Raw genomic sequence first — 17,461 nt, forward strand, 5'->3', positions numbered from 1 at the left:
TCATTAGCAACACTAATTACGTTACACACAGAAATCACAATAGCGTGATGCATCATATGAACCAGGACGTAGGTTCGAATCCTCGTCACGGCCCTGGTGGATTTGTTCATTTCATGCATCACGCTTTTGTGATTTCTGTGTGTAATGAAGTAAGGTCGAAAAGGAAGAACGGCCTATTGACATAACTCGAGTGCATGGGGGAATTGAGTAAAACCCTGGTTTGTGTCTCGGAGAGGCTGAAAGATCGAAATAAGTTCAGTAGAACTTTTGGTTTCAATTCTTTTGATCATGTCGTAGCTCAGTCGATTAAGGCAGCGTCGGGAATGCTCTCGGACGTAGGTTCGAATCCTCGTCACGGCCCTTGTGGATTTGTTCACTAATTACATTAATTACTATCTCCTGGACAGTCAATCAAAAGCAGAGTAATTTACGTTAAATCAAGATTTGTCAACACAGACAGTCCGGCAATAAAGCACTGTTTAACGAAGATATTTATTAAAAACACTGAGTAATTAGCAAACATTGAGTGACTGCACTAATTACTGTCGATCGGACAGTTAATCAACTCACAAAGAATTACGTTAACACTCAGCTGATCACTCAGATCGCTTGACAACCAAGGATTAGTCAACACATTGCTAATTACTTTACACTTAACTAATGACGTTAATTAGTAACACTAATTACAATTCACTGACTATTTAATTATTAATTCACAAATTAATACAACACCGGGTCACGTGGACAGACAAAGTAGCAATACAATGCTTAACTTCAGCACTTAATGACACAACATAACACTATTACATTAAATAAAAGACTATCAATAATCACAAAGAGAAATAACTTGGTAATCACCCACTTACTTTACAATCTAGTTTTCCTCTGGAACGATATTAAAAAGAACACATACATGGAATGGATAGGCAGAGTGACGGTGTATATAAAACCGCACAAAATACACAATTATATAAATCTCAAAATAATAATCTAAATGTGGTAAACGTGTAAAATGCACTCACTCAGGCCAAGATTGGTGATCACTCAGATACATGGTACTTACCTCACTTTTACGTGCTTCCCCGATCTGTACTCAATTTTTTGTACTCACCTAATTGTGCTTGCGGGGGTTGAGCTCTGGCTCTTTGGTCCCGCCTCTCAACCGTCAATCAACTGGTGTACAGATTCCTGAGCCTATTGGGCTCTATCATATCTACATTTGAAACTGTGAATGGAGTCAGCCTCCACCACATCACTTCCTAATGCATTCCATTTGCTAACTACTCTGACACTGAAAAAGTTCTTTCTAACGTCTCTGTGGCTCATTTGGGTACTCAGCTTCCACCTGTGTCCCCTTGTTCGCGTCCCACCAGTGTTGAAAAGTTCATCCTTGTTTACCCGGTCGATTCCCCTGAGGATTTTGTAGGTTGTGATCATGTCTCCCCTTACTCTTCTGTCTTCCAGTGTCGTGAGGTGCATTTCCCGCAGCCTTTCCTCATAACTCATGCCTCTTAGTTCTGGGACTAGTCTAGTAGCATACCTTTGGACTTTTTCCAGCTTCGTCTTGTGCTTGACAAGGTACGGGCTCCATGCTGGGGCCGCATACTCCAGGATTGGTCTTACATATGTGGTGTACAAGATTCTGAATGATTCCTTACACAGGTTCCTGAACGCCGTTCTGATGTTAGCCAGCCTCACATATGCCGCAGACGTTATTCTCTTTATGTGGGCTTCAGGAGACAGGTTTGGTGTGATATCAACTCCTAGATCTTTCTCTCTGTCTGTTTCATTAAGTACTTCATCTCCTATTCTGTATCCTGTGCCTGGCCTCCTGTTTCCACTGCCTAGTTTCATTACTTTGCATTTACTCGGGTTGAACTTCAACAGCCATTTGTTGGACCATTCACTCAGTCTATCCAGGTCATCTTGTAGCCTCCTACTATCATCCTCTGTTTCAATCCTCCTCATAATTTTTGCATCGTCGGCAAACATTGAGAGGAACGAATCTATACCCTCTGGGAGATCATTTACATATACCAGAAACAGTATAGGTCCAAGGACTGACCCCTGCGGGACTCCACTTGTGACGTCTCGCCAATCTGAGACCTCACCCCTCACACAGACTCGTTGTCTCCTGTTGCTTAGGTATTCCTCTATCCACCGGAGTACCTTCCCTCTCACTCCAGCCTGCATCTCCAACTTTCGCACTAGCCTCTTGTGTGGCACTGTATCAAAGGCTTTCTGACAATCCAAAAATATGCAGTCTGCCCACCCTTCTCTTTCTTGCCTTATTTTTGTTGCCTGGTCGTAGAATTCAAGTAACCCTGTGAGGCAGGACCTGCCATCCCTGAACCCATGTTGATGCTGTGTTACAAAGTTCCTTCGCTCCAGATGCTCCACTAGTTTTTTTCGCACAATCTTCTCCATCAGCTTGCATGGTATGCAGGTTAGGGACACTGGCCTGTAGTTCAGTGCCTCCTGTCTATCCCCTTTCTTGTATATCGGGACTACGTTAGCTGCTTTCCAAATATCTGGCAGTTCCCCTGTTGCCAGTGATTTGTTATACACTATGGAGAGTGGTAGGCTCAGTTCTCTTGCTCCTTCCTTTAGAACCCAAGGGGAGATTCCATCTGGGCCTATAGCCTTCGTCACGTCCAACTCTAGTAAACACTTCCTTACTTCCCCACTGGTAATCTCAAACTCTTCCAGTGGTTCCTGGTTAGCTATTCCCTCACTTACCTCTGGAATTTCTCCTTGTTCTAAGGTGAAGACCTCCTGGAATTTCTTATTCAATTCCTCACACACTTCCTTGTCATTTGTAGTGAATCCTTCCGCCCCTATCCTTAATCTCATAACCTGTTCCTTTACTGTTGTTTTTCTCCTAATGTGGCTATGCAACAATTTAGGCTGAGTCTTTGCCTTGCTTGCGATGTCATTTTCGTATTGTCTTTCTGCCTCTCTTCTCATCCTGACATATTCATTCCTGGCATTCTGGTATCTTTCTCTGCTCTCCAGTGTCCTGTTATTCCTATAGTTTCTCCATGCCCTTTTACTTTGCTGCTTAGCTAGCCTACATCTTTGATTAAACCATGGGTTTCTCATCTTCATTTCTCTGTTTTCCTTTTGGACTGGGACAAACTTGTTTGCTGCGTCCTTGCACTTCTGCGTGATGTAATCCATCATATCTTGGGCCGTCTTTCCCCTGAGCTCTGTTTCCCATGCTATATCTGTTAGGAATTTTCTTATCCCCTCATAGTTTCCCTTTCGGTATGCTAACCTTTTGGTTTCGGTATCCCTCCTCGAGTTCAATAACCCTTCTTCAATCAAGTACTCAAACACCAGTACACTGTGGTCGCTCATTCCTACTGGGTCCTCAAAACCGATTTCTCTTATGTCGGAGTCGTTCAGAGTGAAGACTAGGTCGAGTCTCGCTGGTTCGTCATTGCCTCTCATCCTTGTGGGTTCTCCGACATGCTGCGTTAAAAAGTTGCTTGTCACCACCTCCAATAGTTTGGCTCTCCACGTATCCTCGCCTCCATGCGGTTCCTTGTTCTCCCAGTCAATCTTTCCGTGATTGAAGTCGCCCATGATGAGCAGGTGGGATCTATTTCTACAGGCAGCAGAGGCTGCCCTCTCAATTATAGTGTTAACTGCCTTGTTGTTGTTTTCATACTCTTGACTGGGTCTCCTGTCATTTGGTGGAGGGTTGTATATTACTGCTACTACTATTCTTGGTCCTCCCATTGTTATGGTGCCTGCTATGTAGTCTCTGAACTCCTCACAGCCCGGGATGGCCATCTCCTTAAAACTCCATTCCCTTCTCATGAGTAGGGCCACTCCGCCTCCTCCTCTACCTTCCCTCTCTTTCCTTATTACTGTATACTCCTGGGGAAACACGGCATTCGTTATGATTCCAGAGAGTTTTGTTTCAGTGAGTCCGATTACATCTGGGTTAACTTCTTGTGCTCTTTCCCTTAGTTCACTTGTCTTGCTTGTGATCCCATCTATGTTCGAGTACATCACCCTGAAACTGACTCTCTTCTGCTTCTTTTCTGGGGGGGACCTTTGGGATCTGGGGTGAGTGGGAGCTGGGGGGACCTGGCACGGGGGGATTGGTGGAGGAGGGAGGGCTTGGGGTGGTGGGGGAGAGGGGGAGGGTACAGGGGGTGGATAAGAGGGGGAGGGTACAGGGGGTGGATAAGAGGGGGAGGGTACAGGGGGTGGATAAGAGGGGGAGGGTACAGGGGGTGGGTAAGAGAGGGAGGGTTGGGGAAGCATGGGGGGAGGAGAGGCTGTGGGGATAGGGGAGATGGGGGGGCTTGGGGGGAGAGAAAAGGGTGGAGGGCTTGGGGGGCGTGGGGGAAAAGGGAGGGCTGAGGTGGGTGAGGAAGAGGGGAGGGTTTAGGGGAGTGGGGGAGAGGGGAAGACTTAGGTGGGGTGGGGGAGAGTGGGGGGCTTAGGGGGGAGGGGGAGAAGGGAGGGCATGGGGGTGGGAGAGACGGGAAGGCATGTGGGAGAAGGGAGGGCATGGGGGATGGGGGGGAAGGGAGGTCCTGGGGAGAGGGGTGAGGGGGAGAAGGGGGGTGAGTGGGGGGAGGGGGGTGGGTGGGGGGAGGGTGCCCTAGGTGGGTACTTAGTGGGGGGCTGACAGGGGATGGGGCAGGTTGGGTGTCTGTTGGGTAGAATTTGGGGGTGGTGCCCCAATCCCTGTGGCTGTTGCACTGTTTGAGGAGGGTTCTCCACTTCCCTCTGGGATTGTAGGGTTCTGGGTTGTGGTACTCTGATTTCCTTCTCTCTCCCTGCGCTCCTTCCTCGCGTCTGCTGTCCGTATTCTCTCTTCCCTTGTCATATCCCTCTGCAGGAATATTTTCTTGAACTTCTCTACACCTTTTAGACAACACTTCCTTGCTAGCAGTTCCTCTTTCGCGATTTCGCTCATGAAAACCACCTTTATCATTCGGTCTCTGTCCTTGTTGTACTTTCCAAGCCTGAAAACCTTTTCAACATTTCGCTCAGCTCCCTCCATCCTTACCTCTTTAAGGATCTCTTTAATCATGTTTTTGTCCTTGTCTCTCCGCTCCTTTGGTCTGGTCCCTGTTTGTTCTTCAATGCCTGCTACTACTACTGCTCTATTTCTCTCTATCAGCCGGCTAGTACATCTAGCTGCTTCCTGAGAGGAAGCCACTTCCATGGCAACTTCCTTAACCGCAGTGTTCCGCAGTCTGTGTAACACTCTTGATGCGGGCTACTGAGAAACAACAGGCAGTACGGCTGACTTGAATTCAGCACAAGGAATATGCACCTCTTGATAATAATACAATAATTAAGTAAGGAGTACTCACTTTGATAACCGGCTTACATTCAAACAATCTCTTTCTCTCACACTCTGTAGACCTCTGCTGTTGATTGAAAATTAAACACCAACACAGACCGCATGTGGTGGATTTCCTTGGCACAGAAACATGTGTGGGGGAGAGGTGGAGTAGAATGGCTTACAAGATGCTGGGGAGGTCGAGCGGGTAATGCAGCCCCTGAGTCGTAAGGACTAGAATTGTTTGCTACAAGGTGGCTGGGAGGCAAGTGCGCGTATGCGAGAGGAGGCAAGTAACCACCGCTGGTGAAGTGGTGGTGTAACAAGATTTAAACCCCGTGTTAAGCACATGGGTCAACAGCACATTGAATGGAAAATAACTCAAGTCTCAACAGTCCATAGTTTTTTGTCATCATTCACACAGATGTTGAATAAAGCCAGAGGGAATTGTATCCAGATTCCATTCACACGGTTTACTGGGCGACATGTTGAAGGATCACTCGAGATTATAAAGATGAACATGGATCAATACACCACAGTCCAGTTTCGCTGCGGGTTGAATATGTGTGAAGTTACTCCTCTTATATCGTTATCTCCATATATATATATATATATATATATATATATATATATATATATATATATATATATATATATATATATATATATATATATGAATTAATGAATTTCGACTACCTAACCTAACCTAACATAACTTTTTCTTCTACCTAACTTAACCTAACCTATAAAGATAGGTTAGGTTAGGTTAGGTAGGGTTGGTTAGGTTCGGTCATATATCTACATTAATTTTAACTCCAATAAAAAAATCGACTTCATACATAATGAAATGGGTAGCTTTATCATTTCATAAAAAAATTTGAAAAAATATATTTATTCTGGAAAACTTGGCTTATTAGGGAAATCGGGCCTTGCATAGTAGGCTGAGAAGTGCATTCTGGCTACTAGGTATGACATATATATATATATATATATATATATATATATATATATATATATATATATATATATATATATATATATATATATATATATGTATATATATATATATATACATATATATATATATATATATATATATATATATATATATATATATATGTCGTACCTAGTAGCCAGAACGCACTTTTCGGCATACTATGAAAGGCCCGATTTGCCTAATAGGCCGAGCCATTTTCTGTATTTTCAATAAATTGTTTCCCATTCGTTTATTTTAAATATTATTATTATATTACATTAAGAACATAAATTATTTATTTAGTTATGCTAATTTAGGTTAGATCAAGATAGGTTAGGTTAGGTTAGGTTAGGTAGGATTGGTTAGGTTGGGTCATATATCTACGTTAGTTTTAACTCAAATTTAAAAAAAAATAGCTCATACGTAATGAAATGAATGGCTTTATAATTTCTTAAGAAAAGAATGAGAAAAATATTGAAATTCTGAAAAACTAGGCTTATTAGGCAAATCGGGCCTTGCGTACTAGGCCAAGAACTGCGTTCTGGCTACTAGGTACAACATATATATATATATATATATATATATATATATATATATATATATATATATATATATATATATATATATATATATATATGTCGTACCTAGTAGCCAGAACTCACTTCTCAGCCTACTATTCAAGGCCCGATTTGCCTAATAAGCCAAGTTTTCCTGAATTAATATATTTACTATAATTTTTTTCTTATGAAATGATAAAGCAACCCTTTTCTCTATGTATGAGGTCAATTTTTTTTATTGGAGTTAAAATTAACGTAGATATATGACCGAACCTAACCAACCCTACCTAACCTAACTTATATTTATAGGTAAGGTTAGGTTAGGTAGCCAAAAAAAGCTAGGTTAGGTTAGGTTAGGTAGGTTAGGTAGACGAAAAAACATTAATTCATGAAAACTTGGCTTATTAGGCAAATCGGGCCTTGAATAGTAGGCTGAGAAGTGCGTTCTGGCTATTAGGTACGACATATATATATATATATATATATATATATATATATATATATATATATATATATATATATATATATATGTCGTACCTAGTAGCCAGAACTCACTTCTCAGCCTACTATGCAAGGCCCGATTTGCCTAATAAGCCAAGTTTTCCTGAATTAATATATTTTCTCTAATTTTTTTCTTATGAAATGATAAAGCTACCCATTTCATTATGTATGAGGTCAATTGTTTTTTATTGGAGATAAAATTAAAGTAGATATATGACCGAACCTAACCAACCCTACCTAACCTAACCTAACCTATCTTTATAGGTTAGGTTAGGTTAGGTAGCCGAAAAAGTTAGGTTAGGTTAGGTTAGGTAGGTTAGGTCGTCGAAAAACAATTAATTCATGAAAACTTGGCTTATTAGGCAAATCAGGCCTTGCATAGTAGGCTGAGAAGTGAGTTCTGGCTTCTAGGTACGACATATATATATATATATATATATATATATATATATATATATATATATATATATATATATATATATATATATATATATATTTATATATATATATATATATATGTGTGTGTGTACCATGATCCGGCTTGTACTCCTCTTGACATACCAGAAAACATTCTAAGGAAACTACTCCAAGCTTGTACTAAAGAGGCACCCTTCTTGAGCCCGGATGGGCACGTGTATTAGCAAGTAGATGGGGTCGCCATGGGTTCTCCCTTAGGTGTCCTGTTTGTGAACTGCTACATGGGTACCATCGAACAAAAGGTCTTAGTCGACATGAACTTGAAACCTGCCATATACTGCAGGTATGTTGACGACATTTTTACACAGGTACCTGATGTCAGACATCTGCAGGAACTGAAAGAGGCCTTTGAGCGGAATTCTGTGTTGCGTTTCACTTACGAGATGGAAAAGGATGGGAAGCTGCCCTTTCTAGATATAACAGTCATGGAAAGGAGCGGAGGTTTCCACACTGCAGTCTACACTAAGGAAACAAACATAGGAATGTGCCTCAATGCCAACAGCGACTGCGCAGACAGGTAAAAGAGGAGTGTCGTTAACGCTTATGTCGACCGTGCTCTCAGCCACTGCTCAGAATGGAAGCAAGTCGACGAAGAACTCTGTAGGGTAAGGCAGGTCCTAGTCAACAACGGCTTCTCCAATGGTTTCGTCGAAGACATCATAAGAAGGAAAGTGAAGCGCCATGCAACCTCTGAAGAGACAACTAACACAACACCTATACCCCCTATTAGACTATTTTACAGGAACTTCTTTTCCACAGCTCATAAAACGGAGGAAAGGGTCCTGAAAGATATTGTTCATAGAAACGTTATCCCTACAGACAAAAATCAGAGGATACAACTGACGATTTACTATAAAACTAGAAAAACGGCCAGCCTACTCATGAGAAACTCTCCAGACACAAAGCAGAACGCTTTAAAAGAGACCAACGTGGTCTATGCCTTCAAATGCCCACTTGGGGACTGTAAGCTCCAAAAACCCAGTATATAGGCAAGACAACAACATCTCTTTCTAGGCGTTTAACGATGCATAAACAACAGGGCTCCATTAAGGAAAATATAATCTCTTCCCACAACCAAACCATCGCCAAAGAAATCCTAGTAAACAACACAGAAATCATCGATAGATACAGCGATAGCAGGCGGCTTGACGTTTGCGAGGCACTGCACATTAAGAAGTCAACACCAGCAATCAACAGCCAATTAATGCACAACTATATTCTACCCACCTCAAGACTCCGCTCCAATATAAAAGCATCAAGAAATATGGACCAATAGGCTTTCTACAATCACTTCCATTTCAATACCCATTGTTTCGTGTTCTGTCTTGTGTTGATGAAATTAATACCCTATTAATGCCACCTCTTGTTCTGTCTTGTGTTGATGAAATTAATACCCTATTAATGCCACCTCACCCCATCCACCTCACTCAAATGTAGATATAAACAAAATCGGAGATGTCTAAGTTCTATTCAGTTGTGTATTTGTAAACTAAAGTCTTTGAAAATGTAATAAGTTTTACGAAACGCGCTCGTGTCGCGTCAGACTAGAAATAAAAAATGAATTTTGTAGAATTAATTTTTGAATTACCTCCAACAGTGAAAAGAAATGTACGAAAGATTGAGAAAATTCGTGTTAGAATTAATAATCTTACTTTTTCGGTCATATATATATATATATATATATATATATATATATAAATATATATATATATATATATATATATATATATATATATATATATATATATATATATATATATATATATATATATATATATATATATATATGACAGTGTCAGACCACGGAGGAAAATTGAAGCAGAAATTTCCTTATATTAATACATCTTCAGAATGAGTCATGTATTAGGAAATGAACTTAATGAAATACGAAAGAACTTAATGAAATTTATGTTTCAATTTTCCTCCGTGGACTGACACTGTCACATTTTTAATAACGTGTTTATTTTAGTGATTTACACACACACACACACACACATAAGTTTATGTCAGGCCAATCCTGGAGTATGCAGCCCCAGCATGGAGTCCATATCTAGTCAAGGATAAGAACATAAGAAGAACATAAGAACAAAGGTAACTGCAGAAGGCCTATTGGCCCATACGAGGCAGCTCCTATTCTATAACCACTCAATCCCACTCATATACTTGTCCAACCCGCGCTTGAAACAATCGAGGGACCCCACCTCCACAATGTTACGCGGCAATTGGTTCCACAAATCAACAACCCTGTTACTGAACCAGTATTTACCCAAGTCTTTCCTAAATCTAAACTTATCCAATTTATATCCATTGTTTCGTGTTCTGTCCTGTGTTGATACTTTTAATACCCTATTAATATCCCCCCGGTTATGTCCATTCATCCACTTGTAAACCTCTATCATGTCACCCCTAACTCTTCGCCTTTCCAGTGAATGCAACTTAAGCTTTGTTAATCTTTCTTCATATGAAAGATTTCTAATTTGGGGAATTAACTTAGTCATCCTACGCTGGACACGTTCAAGTGAATTTATATCCATTCTATAATATGGCGACCAAAACTGAACTGCATAATCTAAATGGGGCCTAACTAGAGCAAGATATAGCTTGAGAACCACACCAGGTGTCTTGTTACTAACGCTGCGATTAATAAATCCAAGTGTCCGATTTGCCTTATTACGAACATTTATGCATTGATCCTTTTGTTTTAAATTCTTACTAATCATAACTCCCAGATCCCTTTCGCAATCCGACTTCGCAATCACAACACCATCTAGCTCGTATCTTGTAACTCTATCATCATTACCTAACCTCAGAACTTTACATTTATCAGCATTAAACTGCATCTGCCAATCCTTTGACCATTTCAAAACCCTATCTAGATCAACTTGAAGTGATAGTGAGTCCTCCTCCGAATTAATTTCCCTACTGATTTTCGTATCATCGGCAAATTTGCAAATGTTGCTACTCAAACCTGAATCTAAATCATTTATATATATTATAAACAACAGAGGTCCCAGGACAGAGCCTTGAGGCACTCCACTTACAACATTTTCCCACTCTGACTTGATTCCATTTATACTAACTCTCTGTTTCCTTTGGTATAGCCATGCCCTAATCCAGCTTAATATAGCACCCCCAATACCATGAGACTCTATTTTTTTAATCAGTCTTTCATGTGGCACTGTATCAAAAGCTTTGCTAAAGTCAAGGTATACAACATCGCAATCCTTACCACTATCAACTGCCTCAACAATGCTAGAATAAAAAGATAACAAATTTGTTAAACATGAACGGCCATTTATAAAACCATGTTGCGACTCAATTATTAATTTATGTTTTTCAAGATGAAGACGAATTTTATTTGCTATTATAGATTCGAGTAACTTTCCCACAATAGACGTTAGGCTAATTGGTCGATAGTTAGACGCAAGTGATCTATCTCCTTTCTTAAAAACTGGTATCACATTAGCAACTTTCCAAAACTCTGGCACTCTGCCTGACTCTATTGATTTATTAAATATGGTTGACAGTGGGTCACAAAGCTCCTCTTTGCATTCTTTAAGCACCCTAGCAAACACTTCATCCGGCCCTGGGGATTTGTTTGGTTTGAGTTTTACTATTTGTTTAAGAACATCCTCCCTGGTAACTGCTAAACTCGTCAACCTGTCCTCGTCCCCACCCACATAGACTTGTTCGGCTGAAGGCATATTGTTAAGTTCTTCTTTAGTAAATACAGATACAAAATATTTATTAAAAATACTACTCATCTCTTCATCACTATCTGTTATTTGACCTGTCTCAGTTTTTAATGGACCTATCCTTTCCCTAGTCTTAGTACGATATAACTGAAAAAACCCTTTAGGATTTGTCTTTGCTTGCCCTGCTATGCGAACTTCATAGTTTCTTTTTGCTTTCCTTATCTCTTTTTTAACATTTCTAACCAGTTGTACGAATTCCTGTTCTAAAGTGACCTCCCCATTTTTAATCCTTTTGTACCAAGCTCTCTTTTTACCTATAAGGTTCTTCAAATTCTTTGTTATCCACTTTGGGTCATTAGTATACGATCTATTCAATTTGTATGGTATACTACGTTCCTGTGCTTTGTTTAGAATATTCTTAAATAAGTTATATATTGAATCCACATCGAAATCCCCATTTAAGTCACCTATCGCTGGGTTCATGTCTCGCTTCAAGACCGGCCCACACCCCATACCCAAGCCTTTCCAATCAATTTGACCCAAAAAATTTCTTAGGCTATTAAAATCAGCTTTTCGAAAATCTGGCACTTTAACAGAATTTTCTCCTACTGGTCTATTCCATTCTATGCTAAATCTGATTTCTTTGTGATCACTGCTCCCTAGCTCACTCCCTATTTCGATGTCATTAATTTGCGTTTCCCTGTGATTTAGTTTGTATAATTTTTATTTTATATTTATTTTTTTATAGTAGTATTGTGTGAATTGGCTCCAAGTTAAACCACATCTCTATCACAGGACACCACACTTGTGATGTTTATGTCCATTCCCATTTTTTCTTTATATACCATGATAAGACTAAACTGGAAAAGGTTCAAAGGTTTGCCACCAGACTAGTACCCGAGCTGAGAGGTATGAGCTACGAGGAGAGACTACGGGAATTAAACCTCACTTCGCTGGAAGACAGAAGAGTTAGGGGGGACATGATCACCACATTCAAGATTCTGAAGGGGATTGATAGGGTAGATAAAGACAGTCTATTTAACACAAGGGGAACACGCACAAGGGGACACAGGTGGAAACTGAGTGCCCAAATGAGCCACAGAGATATTAGAAAGAACTTTTTTAGTGTCAGAGTGGTTGACAAATGGAATGCATTAGGAAGTGATGTGGTGGAGGCTGACTCCATACACAGTTTCAAGTGTAGATATGATAGAGCCCGATAGGCTCATGAATCTGTACACCTGTTGATTGACGGTTGAGAGGCGGGACCAAAGAGCCAGAGCTAAACCCCCGCAAACACAACTAGGTGAGTACATACACACACACACACACACATATATATATATATATATATATATATATATATATATATATATATATATATATATATATATATATATATATGTCGTACCTAGTAGCCAGAACACACTTCTCAGCCTACTATGCAAGGCCTGATTTGCCTAATAAGCCAAGTTTTCATGAATTAATTGTTTTTCGACTACCTAACCTACCTAACCTAACCTAACCTAACTTTTTCGGCTACCTAACCTAACCTAACCTATAAAGATAGGTTAGGTTAGGTTAGGTAGGGTTGGTTAGGTTCGGTCATATATCTACGTTAATTTTAACTCCCATAAAAAAAAATTGACCTCATACATAATGAAATGGGTAGCTTTATCATTTCAACAGAAAACATTTTGAGAAAATATATTAATTCTGGAAAACTTGGCTTATTAGGCAAATCGGGCCTTGCATAGTAGGCCGAGATGTGCGTTCTGGCTACTAGGTACGACATTATATATATATATATATATATATATATATATATATATATATATATATAATATATATATATATATATATATATATATATATATATATATATATATTTATTTATATATTTATATATATATATATACATATATATATATATATATATATATATATATATATATATATATATATATATATATATATATATATATATATGTCGTACCTAGTAGCCAGAACGCACTTCTCAGCCTACTATGCAAGGCCCGATTTGCCTAATAAGCCAAGTTTTCATGAATTAATATATTTTCTATAATTTTTTTCTTATGAAATGATAAAGCTACCCATTTCATTATGTATGAGATCAATTTTTTTTTATTGGAGTTTAAATTAACGTAGATATATGACTGAACCTAACCAACCCTACCTAACCTAACCTAACCTATCTTTATAGGTAATAATATGCAGGATGTTGATCTGGACAATTTCTTGAAAAAGTTTGATTGAACTCCCTTGTGCTTGTAACAGACTTAGACTCGGTTAGAACTCCCTAGTGCTTGTAACCGGCATAGACTCGGTTACAAGTATCTCTGGGAATTCTTATTATCTGCTGTTGTAGAATTGACAAAATGGACCCTGTGTCAATAAAATTATTCCCACATACTCCGTCACTATGTGATGGAGTACACATAGGACAGGGACTGAATTGTCCCTGAATTCAGGGACAATTCTGTAACAAATGTTCTAGCATAAAACTTTGTACAGTTTAGAAATTTCTTACCATTTGATGTACCAGGATGATCCTCAAAATAACAATTCACTTAGGGCATATTACACTATCAGTAGAAGTCTAAAAAATAAAATTAACGAATTAAATGCTCTTGTCTGCACAGAAAAAATAGATATTATTGCACTACCGAAACGTGGATGAATGTAGAAAATAGAGAACTATTAGCTGACTATCAAATAAATGGATTTAAACTATTTCACACAGATATATATATTAGACGAGGAGGGGGAGTAGCCATATATGTTATGGACAATTTGAAATGTAGTCTCAAAGAGGGAATCAAAATTGAGCCACACACAGAAACTATTTGGATAGAATTATACGAAAAAGCAAATAATATTATAATAGGAGTTATATATAGGCCACCAAATTTAGACAGAATGCAAGCAAAGCATCTATGGGATGAAATATCTAGGGCATCTAGATCTAACAGTATTTACGTCATGGGTGACTTTAATTTTAGTGGAATAAACTGGTTGAACAAAACAGGGAATAGTGAAGCAGAAGGTTTTCTAGAATTAATTGACGATTGCTTTCTTACGCAACACATTAAGGAACCAACACGGGAAAATAATATTTTAGATTTAGTGTTAACTAACAGGGAAACACAAATTAATAACATCGAAATAGGGAGTGAACTAGGGAACAGTGATCACAAAGAAATCAGATTTAGCATAGAATGGAATAGACCTGTAGGAGAAAATTCTGTTAAAGTGCCAGATTTTCGAAAAGCTGATTTTAATAGCCTAAGAAATTTTTTGGGTCAAATTGATTGGAAAGTCTTGGGTCTTGGAGCGAGACATGAACCCAGCGATAGGTGACGTAAATGGGGATTTCGATGTGGATTCAATATATAACTTATTTAAGAATATTCTAAACAAAGCACAGGAACGTGGTATACCATACAAATTGAATATATCGAATACTAATGACCCAAAGTGGATAACAAAGAATTTAAAGAACCTTATAGGTAAAAAGAGAGCTTGGTACAAAAGGATTAAAAATGGGGAGGTCACTTTAGAACAGGAATTCGTACAACTGGTTAGAAATGTTAAAAAAGAGATAAGGAGAGCAAAAAGATACTATGAAGTTCGCATAGCAGGGCAAGCAAAGACAAATCCTAAAGGGTTTTTTCAGTTATATCGTACTAAGACTAGGGAAAGGATAGGTCCATTAAAAACTTAGACAGGTCAAATAACAGATAGTGATGAAGAGATGAGTAGTATTTTTAATAAATATTTTGTATCTGTATTTACTAAGGAGGAACTTAACAATATGCCTTCAGCCGAACAAGTCTATGTGGGTGGGGACGAGGACAGGTTGACGAGTTTAGCAGTTACCAGGGAGGATGTTCTTAAACAAATAGTAAAACTCAAACCAAACAAATCCCCAGGGCCGGATGAAGTGTTTGCCAGGGTGCTTAAAGAATGCAAAGAGGAGCTTTGTGACCCACTGTCTATCATATTTAATAAATCAATAGAGTCAGGCAGAGTGCCAGAGTTTTGGAAAGTTGCTAATGTGTTACCAGTTTTTAAGAAAGGAGATAGATCACTTGCGTCTAACTATCGACCAATTAGCCTAACGTCTATTGTGGGAAAGTTACTCGAATCTATAATAGCAAATAAAATTCGTCTTCATCTTGAAAAACATAAATTAATAATTGAGTCGCAACATGGTTTTATAAATGGCAGTTCATGTTTAACAAATTTGTTATCTTTTTATTCTAGCATTGTTGAGGCAGTTGATAGTGGTAAGGATTGCGATGTTGTGTACCTTGACTTTAGCAAAGCTTTTGATACAGTGCCACATGAAAGACTGATTAAAAAGATAGAGTCTCATGGTATTGGGGGTGCTATATTAAGCTGGATTAGGGCATTGGCTATATCAAAGGAAACAGAGAGTTAGTATAAATGGAGTCAAGTCAGAGTAGGAAAATGTTGTAAGTGGGGTGCCTCAGGGCTCTGTCCTGGGACCTCTGTTGTTTATAATATATATAAATGATTTAGATTCAGGTTTGAGTCGCAACATTTGCAAATTTGCTGATGATACGAAAATCGGTAAGTAAATTAATTCGGAGGAGGACTCACTATCACTTCAAGTTGATCTAGATAGGGTTTTAAAATGGTCGAAGGATTGGCAGATGCAGTTTAATGCTGAAAAATGTAAAGTTCTGAGGTTAGGTAATGATGATAGGGTTACAAGATACGAGCTAGATGGTGTTGAGATTGCGAAATCGAATTGCGAAAGGGATCTGGGAGTTATGATTAGTAAGAATTTAAAACAAAAGGATCAATGCATAAATGTTCGTAATAAGACAAATCGGACACTTGGATTTATTAATCGCAGCGTTAGTAACAAGACACCTGGTGTGGTTCTCAAGCTATATCTTGCTCTAGTTAGACCCCATTTAGATTATGCAGTTGAGTTTTGTTCGCCATATTATAGAATGGATATAAATTCACTTGATCGTGTCCAGCATAGGATGACTAAGCTAATTCCCCAAATTAGAAATCTTTCATATGAAGAACGATTAACAAAGCTTAAGTTGCATTCACTGGAATGGCGAAGAGTTAGGGGTGATATGATAGAGGTTTACAAGTGGGTGAATGGACATAACAAAGGCGATATTAATAGGGTATTAAAAGTATCAATACAAGACAGAACACGAAACAATGGGTATAAATTGGATAAGTTTAGATTTAGGAAAGACTTGGGTAAATACTGGTTCAGTAACAGGGTTGTTGATTTGTGGAACCAATTGCCGCGTAACGTGGTGGAGGTGGTGTCCCTCGATTGTTTCAAGCGCGGGTTGGACATGTATATGAGTGGGATTGGGTGGTTATAAATAGGAGCTGCCTCGTATGGGCCAATAGGCCTTCTGCAGTTGCCTTTGTTCTTATGTTCTTATGGGTTGGACATGTATATGAGTGGGATTGGGTGGTTATAAGTAGGAGCTGCCTCGTATGGGCCAATAGGCCTTCTGCAGTTGCCTTTGTTCTTATGTTCTTATGGGTTGGACATGTATATGAGTGGGATTGGGTGGTTATAAGTAGGAGCTGCTTGTATGGGCCAATAGGCCTTCTGCAGTTGCCTTTGTTCTTATGTTCTTATGTTCTTATGATCCATGTGTGCTGAAGTTTTATAGCTGGAGCTGGAAGATCCTGTCGAGATAACTTCTCCAAAGAGACTATTAGCTTCCCACACATTGTGTATGAGAAGTACTCCAGTACTTGGCCTACAGTTACCAGATCTGATTTGCAGAAACTAGTGAACGAAAGTATTATGGAGATGAGATTGTTAATAATATATTTTTTTGAGATTCATATGACTTGCAGATTAAAAACCAACCTTATTTTAAAATAGTACACTAAAGTACATAGCAAA

Source organism: Procambarus clarkii, chromosome 72, assembly GCF_040958095.1.
Source record: "Procambarus clarkii isolate CNS0578487 chromosome 72, FALCON_Pclarkii_2.0, whole genome shotgun sequence".
In the NCBI taxonomy this organism is placed as follows: domain Eukaryota; kingdom Metazoa; phylum Arthropoda; class Malacostraca; order Decapoda; family Cambaridae; genus Procambarus; species Procambarus clarkii.